Consider the following 8,449-nt stretch of genomic DNA (forward strand, 5'->3'; position numbering starts at 1 on the left):
TTCCCCCTCTTTTTTCTCTTTTCTCCTTTGGGGGGAGGTTTGAAGTTATTTTTGTTTTGGTATCTGGAATAAACTTCAGATTATTGTAACTGAAATCTTTCATACACACAATATATTTCAAAGCTAAATCAAGCTTCCTTGCACCTTAAAGTAACATACCTCAGACATAGAATCATAGAATCAGAATGGTTTGTGTTGGAAGGGACCTTAAAAGTCATCTAGTACAACTGCAATATAATTTTAGAGTACATGATTTCAGAGAACAAGAGGAATAACATTATATAAACATTACATTTGAATATTAATTTATGAAAAAAAGAATATGTTGATGTCCTCCAGTGAACTACTAGTAATGTCTTGATGTTCTGAGCAACAATTTTATGTCTATTTGAATTCCTGGTGATATCTGAATCTACTGAATCACAGAATCATTTACATTATAAGGTACCTCTTGAGATCTTCTAGTCTAATACCCCTGCTCAAGAAAGGTCTGCCACAGCAGGTTGTCCAGGGCCAAGTCTAGTAGGATTTTGATTATTTCCAAAGAATGAGACCCCATGACCTGTGTTTGTAACACATGCCAGTGTTTGACCGCAGCCACAATGAAATAGTGTTTCTTTGTGTTCTGACAGAATTTCATGTGTTTTAATGTGTACCTGTTGTTTCTTGTCCTGCCAGTGGACACTACTGAGATAAGTCCAGGCTGAACAGTCCAAGCTCTCTCAGCCTTTCCTCATAACAGATGATTCAGTTCCTTAATCCGCTTTGTGTCTCTGCACCAGACTCACCCCAGTAAGTCCATATCTTTCCTGCACTGGGGAGCCTAGAGCTGGACACAGAATTCCAGGTGTCTCTTACCAGTGCTTAAGTAGAGTAGAACAATCAATTCCCTCAACCTTCTGGCACTGTGCTTCCAAATGCCGTCCAGAAGGCATTGGCCATTTTTTCTGGAAGGGTGCATTGCAGGCTCTTGGTTGGCTTGTCCACCTGGCCTTTGAAAGATACATATCTACAAGTGGCCTAGTTTTCCTTGCGTCACACTTTTCAGCACAACCTAAGATAGAAGTCTGAAAAAGTATAGGTACATCATGTTTACAGGTAGAAAGTGACTAGACAGAAAAGTCAGTTTGTAAGGATGTTGTACTGGCTCTGGCTGGGTTGGAGTTAAATTTTTTCATAGCTCCTACTATGCTGTGTTTTGGAGATGTGACTAAAACAATGTCGATAGAACACCAGTGTTTTGGCTATGGTTGAGCAGTTCTTATGCAGCTTCAAGGCTTTCTCTTTTTCCCATTCTGACCCCCTGATGAGTACACCAGGGTTGGACACGAAGCTGGGAGGGGAGACAACCTGGACAGATGACCTAAACTGAACAAAGAGGGTGGGGAGTTTGGGTAAGTTGCTTTTGCTCTTCCTATTCTGTCCCCGTCCCACTGTGGCTGAGGGGACTGAGTAAGCAGCTGTGTGGTGCTTACCTGCTGGCTGGAGTGAACCCACCACAGATGTCCACACTTTAAGTCCATGTTTCCCATCCCAGCTATCATTCTGATTTACAAGTAACAGAAGGCTTACATTGTTTGGCTTGCTAATTTTCTGGTACTGTGTTAACATACCACTAAGAACATGGAGTTTCCAACTGTGTGAACATTTTGTATGAATAACAGCTTTTAATCCAGATCTCATTATTAAAAATAATCCTAAGGATTTACTGTGGGTAACCTGCATGTCACTTTTGTGTGGCATCAGCTAAGACCGTTTACCTTCTCTGTCAAAACAACTAAAAATGTAGGCAATTTACAAATGTGATTTGCATAACTTTTCAGACTACGTTAAATAAGTTAAATATGTATTATTCATGATAATCTACCTCAGAAACATTATTGTCAAATAGACATTCTGTTGATCTGCTACTGTCATATTCACTTGCAATATAATATTTCTAATACAAGGCTCAGAAATTTTTGGTTCAAAGAATAGTTATAGAAAGAGCAAGAGTGGGGCACTTGATTAAAAAAACTAAGACTTCAATAACCTAGAGACAGAAATGTAATTAAATATATATGAATTACGTGTAGTTATGAAGAAAATAAATAAAATTCATAGGTTTTAATGCAACACAAACAGACAAAAGATTTCATTTCTGCATTGGTGTTATAGAGTTGTAGAAGATTAAGTTTTTTGCTGAAAAACTTAAATCCTACTTCTAAATAGGTAATGCAATTCTTAGTATTTAGAGTTTGAGTAAAGCCTGAAATAATGAAGATATCTTATGAGTATTTTTCAAATTTTCCATCATCAAAAGACTATCTGAAAAGTGGTCTATAAAAGGGAAGAGACTGTTTGATTATGCTCAGATTGTTCTAACTGTGTTTCAGTCACTTAACTCTGGTATTCAGATTTGGATACTTTTTTTTTTAGTCTCCTTCATGATCACTCCGATATCTCAGGGAGGTGAGATTTTAAATTATAGAGATCCACTGCCTCTTCTTTGTTCAGAGGAGCAGTAGGCCAGAAAGCTTTTTGATCTGTCGAAAAACCTATCTAAGCAAATCTAGGCTGAGGAAGTGGAAAGTAAGAAAGTATAAATATGTTTATGGAAGAAAGTACTGAAAATATATACAATCATAATCTGCCATCACTATATTAGTTTGCCCTTCATTAGTCTGCCTGTAATTTCCATTCCTGTCTCTAATCATGTATGTGAAAAATAAAAGAAACACCATCAGGAAGAATTTTTGCAAATAAACTTTGAAATGTTCTTAGTTGTACTAATGTGCTTCACTTCCCTTCACTTCTCCCCAGCACATACACTTTGTGGGAGAAACTATTTCACCCAGAAGAAAATCCAGAATTCTGTATTTGTAGCCTATCAGGTTATGAAATTTTAGAAATAAAGGACCAAGCTTAAAGTACGGTTCTTATTTCAAGTTGTAGTCTGGGACACCTACTTGAGAAAGTCCCTTCTGGATAATTGACATGGGAATGCAGGTTTCTTTTTCCCTGTTTTCAGACCTATTTACACCTTAAACTAAAGGAACTGAAGAAAAGCATTAACGCCTTTTTGCAAACCGGGAACACAGATGAAAACTTAAAGAAGCTGAAGCAAACTAAGTGTCAGTAATAAGTAGTAAACAATTCTAAATGTGAATGAATACATTTTGTTTTAACAAGAGTCAATAAAATCCAAAATAGAAAATATATTAATGAATATTCTTCCAAATGACACAGGTGACAGCAACAGTGTCCTTATCTCAATCTGTAAATCCTCTCCCTTTCAACAATTTTCTTCCAATCCTATGGGAGAGAAGAGTAAAAAAGAAATTTGATGGGTGTTGGCCAGGATCAACCTGACAGAGTGGCATGATTTTTAGCTAATCCATAAAATATTCTGTGACTGGAGAATACTGATACCTTTATTCATAAACAGGAAAAAAAAAAGGGGGGGGGGGAGAAGAAAAAAACTTTCAAAAACCTTTCTAGACAAATATTAGTCTGTTAGCTTGACTTCATTGCTGTTTTAAGTCATACAATGAATTTTGAAGGAAAGGAAAATTCATAACATGACAGTAAATGGAGAGTATGGAGAGTATGACACATTTTCAGTCTGATTTTATGAAGTCTATGTTGTATCAAATATTATCTTTATTTTATGGTAAGAATTATTAGATGAAAATGCTGTGGAGTTAATCGATTTAAATTTAGGAACAGAAATTAAATACTGCCCCACAGGAGATTATTAGTTCAAGCAGAAATGTCAGGATTAATGAGTGCTACAAAACAGGGAAGATACCTGAAGAGGGAGACTAGTGAGAGATTTTTGTAATTTGTGGACTACAGTAGCTGGGAGTCTCTACCAATACAGAAGATGGCAGGATTATTATGTAGGAAGAATTAAATGACAGTGCTGACTGGTGTAAAATAGAATAGAATTTAATAGTGCAAAGTGAAAAGTCATTCATTTTCTATACTGTGAGGAGAGAGATTTACAGGCTTTCTATGTCTTCATTTCTTAAAGCAAAGACCTTAAGAAGAGAGTATGATGGCATTTCAAACACTTTAAGAGGATAAACATCAAGATACAGATGAGCTACTTAAGTTACAAAATAACACCAGCGCAAGATCAAAAAAGTTATAAATTAGTCATGAATATATTTTGATGGAAATTAGAAGACATTCTAAGCATGTGAAAAGTGATATTCTGGAAGCATTCCAATGAGACAAAAGAAATCTGAATGATTTCACATGATGTTTGATATGTTTATGAAAGGAATGAAAACAGGTAAATCTAAATCTAGATGCTTGGTTTAGAGACTAGGACAGTGATACTACAGTCAAGAAATATTGGAAGAAGGTATTAATCTCCTTTGAGCATAGAGTGTGATCTACTTCCTCAGTCTAGGAGATTTGACAGCGAAGTCTTCACATTTCTGAGGACTTAGGACTTAATGATAAATATAATCTATTCTGTCTTCCTGTGATACTTTAGACTTGTGACTTTGGTCTTTTAACCAGTGTAACTAAGAACACGTGATGGGTGATAGTAGTAGGTGACTCCCTTCTGAGAGGTACAGAGGCACCTATTTGCTGACCTGATCCACTCTTGAGAGTAGTGTGCTGCTTACTGGGAGATCGTATGAGGGATGTCACCAACAGACTACCAGCCTTCATATATCCTACTATTACCCACAGCTATTGTTTCACATGTGCACCAGTCATACAGCCAGGAGCAGTCTGAGGAGTTGAAATACTCATCAATATAACACATTACTGACATTATTTATTATTTGTGTTGTGGTACATAGAAGATGAGAGTAAGGATCTATTTTTTTTTTTTTTTTTTTTACTATATGTATGTAAGACTAAAAAAAACCAGTATATCTTCAAAAAAATTAAAAAAATAAAATAAAATGTGAACACAAGCTGTTGAAGAACTGGCACTCTGAGATATTGTCTAGCTCAGTTTTGTTTTAGTTTATGTTTTACAGAATATATGCAGTTTTGGAAATCCTTACTGAACTGTTGCCTGAGAGACAAGTAGATTTTGGAGCATTACAATGACTATACTCATAGTCTAAACAATTTTGAAAATATTTTAATCCCTCAGAATTGTCACATAAATAAATAGATAGAAGGTAAATAATCTCTGATATGTAGAACCTATTAATTGTATTGAGAACTTCTTTCTGACGTGGAAATCTGCATGTAGGTATTCAAATATGTTTGTCTTGAACTTAACAGTGAAGTCATAATCTCTACTGAAGAGAGAGAAAAAAAAGGAAAACATGTATCCTTATTGCTAGAGAAGTGTTCACAGAAGTAAATTTCTCTTGTAGTGCATTGCAGAAATGCTAAAAGCTTTACTTTCTGGATTTCTGGATTTCTTTACTATTCCCACTGTATTCCTTTTTGCTCAAGTAAAAAGGGTAATTAAAAAGTATACACCTTTAAATACTAATACCAATCTCAAAAACAACAACAAAACTTATCAATTATGTACATTTTTAGAACCTTTCACAAAGATTTGTTTGTAAACACAAAGATAGGATGGATTTGGGGGCTCACAGAAAAGCTGCCCCAGACATTTACTATCTAGGAGAAATACTTGAGTAGCTATAGAGAAATTACTAAATTTGTAAGCATACGCATCACTGCTCTCAGGACTCCTCAAGTGTGAGTCTCAGGCTTGTCAATAGTTTGAAATTCTCTGAGACCAGTGCTATAGATCTGTACTTCAGAAGACAGATTATCCGCCTTCCAGTCTAGCTTCTGACATGAAATTCCCAGCTTGCCTGATGTCTAGCATAAGTAATAGTGAAGAGTCAATTCTATGGTAAAAGCAGAGCACAAAGTCATTGCAGGACAGACTTAGTATCCTATTTAAACAGGGCAGGAAATTGTTAGCACTATGTAACAGTGAATGCAATAATTTGACTGAAGTATTCTTAACACAATATGGGCTCATCAATGAGCACCAATGTTGAAGTTCTTTGATTTCACAGCTTGGCTAACATGAAAACACTTTCTGGGACACTGGGCTTGCATTGGCTACAAATGATGTATCCTACTGAATCAATTGCACCAATGTCTTTAGGTTTCTCACATTTCTTGGAGAATTTTGCATTGGATTTATGTGGCAAGGTCTTGCCAGTGGACAGGGCGCTGGGTGTCCTCTGTGAGGAACTGCCAGGGACTGCCCAGTGCTGCTCACAGCCAGTTCCAGCCAGCTCCAACCATCCCACTGCAGAGCACAACAGACACCATTATTCAAGCTGGGGGCACTCTGTGTCCACAGGTTCACATATTTAAGAAAGGACGAAACACTGCAGAGCAGGATGAGGAGTGAGGAAAAATACTGTGTGAAAAACAATGGAGGGAACATTGAGGTGAGTGAAGAAAAAGGAGCAAAGTACTCCAGGAACCAGAGCAAAGAATTCCCTACATCCCATGGAGGGGACCATGGTAGAGCAGGTATGAGCCAGAGGAGAGGTCCACGTCATAGAAGGTATCCACACTGCAGCCCCTGGAGGACCCCATGTCAGATCATGTGCGTATGCCCTGAAGAAAGATGTTATGAAGCCAACACAGGAGAAGGTTCCCCTTAAAGGTACTGAAGCCCATGCAGAGAGAACATTCAATAGCCTGTTGATTTTAGTGTAACATAATAGACATGCTAATATTGATTGTCTTAATCATCCTAAAGTAAGAAATTGTTCTCCTAGTACAATGAAAAGAACCTGCAAAAGTATGCATGTATTACAGAAAATCCTGATTTAACCTAAAGCAATGTTAATCTGTATTTAAATAGAACTAAAGGACTTTATGTCTCTTAGGAAAAAAACAAAAACAAACAAACAAACAAAAAACCTTGGTAATCAAAGATCATTTTTAATGGCAGCCAGACTCTTTGTTTACTGAAGTAAATGGAAGACCTTTTGTTTACTTAGCTAGATAACCATTTACACCCAAATCTGCAACAGTGTCTGAGGGTAAATTTAATATATTTTGGTTTGTGCCCAGTAGACCCTGAAAACAAGGTGCTTATCCATGAAGCATAACATTAAAAATACACATTAACACCTAGACATTAACACCTAGGCACCTTAATTAAAAAAAAAAAATGTCTTCACTGACCACAGTTTATTCCCTAAAAAGGATAAATTGCCTTCTTACCTGTAATGCTGTGACTTATTTGACAAGAGACTAAATGAAGATGGGGAGAAGTAAAAAGGAAAAAATAGTGCTCAGTAACAAAACGTAAGAAATTCTGAGAACTTTGTTACTTTAATACTTTTGTTAGACAAATAGATTTTTATTTTTCACAGCCTGCAGTGAAATAAAATCTACTTTCAAAATACATAATTTCTTATTTGTGTCATCATATTAATTCCAAAGGAAAATTGTTATAACTGAAAAAATACTGTTTTGAATATTCGTTACCTAAACACTCTGGAAACAGCTTTTGTCTGAGCACAGTTTTCTCAGAAATAACAGCAGCAATGACTCCCATGTGGTGGTTTGCCTCTCTTCATTTCAGCTTTCGTTTCCATATCTCATTTTTTTTTTTCACTCCCAGCACAATATTAATAACTTGCAAGGAAGCCAGAAGGTATGTCCTCAGAAAACAAAGTAGAATAATTGGATTATTAAAAGCACAACACCAGAATAACGAGATGATCTGTGAGAACTTTTCTAGTTCAATTATGGCTTGGCAGCAAAAGCAAGATATTCCAATGCAGTGCACTAGTCTTTTTCTAATCAGAATAACAGTGAAAATCTGCAAAAATTTTCTAATCTTTTCATCTGATCTTTCAGTTTCTTCTGGGCTTCAGATATTAGACAAATATTTAGAACAAATCCTGGGAAGCCTCCATTATCCTGAGTTTTTGGAGCTCAGCACTTCTGTTAATTTCTTTGCTGCCTTCCTCTTCCTAATCTTTTTAGCCACCAAAAAATTTTCCATATCCTAGAGCAATTCGAAAACTTCTGAGAAAGTTTATAATTCACTATATTTGCTGCTGAATCTTATTGAAAAGTCTTGTATAATTTTCCTCAAAGCTGCCCTGCAGAGAAGGAGGAGGAGGAGGATGAAAAAAGAAAACCATTAACAAAAGAAAGGAAGACAGGAAGAAAATGACAAAATAGTAATTTTAACAACACAAAAAACACAGCTTTTTATTATTATTTTTTTAAATATATATATAGAGATAGATATTGAATGTTCTAATGCACAAGATGGGGGTTGTCCTGACCATTGAGTACTGGAGGAAATACAGATTGAAACTTGGTCTTGACATTTGAACCTCAGGACCATATGGAGGCTTCAGCAGCACTCCTGTGCTGAGCACCATTCCTGGATCATTCCTTTATTTCTATATATGCACAGAATGCAAAAGCAAATCTTCATTTTCAGTCCTGAAAAGCCTGCCAGAGCCAGTGTAAAGAATTACAG

Source organism: Anser cygnoides, chromosome 4 (genome assembly GCF_040182565.1).
Source record: "Anser cygnoides isolate HZ-2024a breed goose chromosome 4, Taihu_goose_T2T_genome, whole genome shotgun sequence".
Classification (NCBI taxonomy): Eukaryota; Metazoa; Chordata; class Aves; order Anseriformes; family Anatidae; genus Anser; species Anser cygnoides.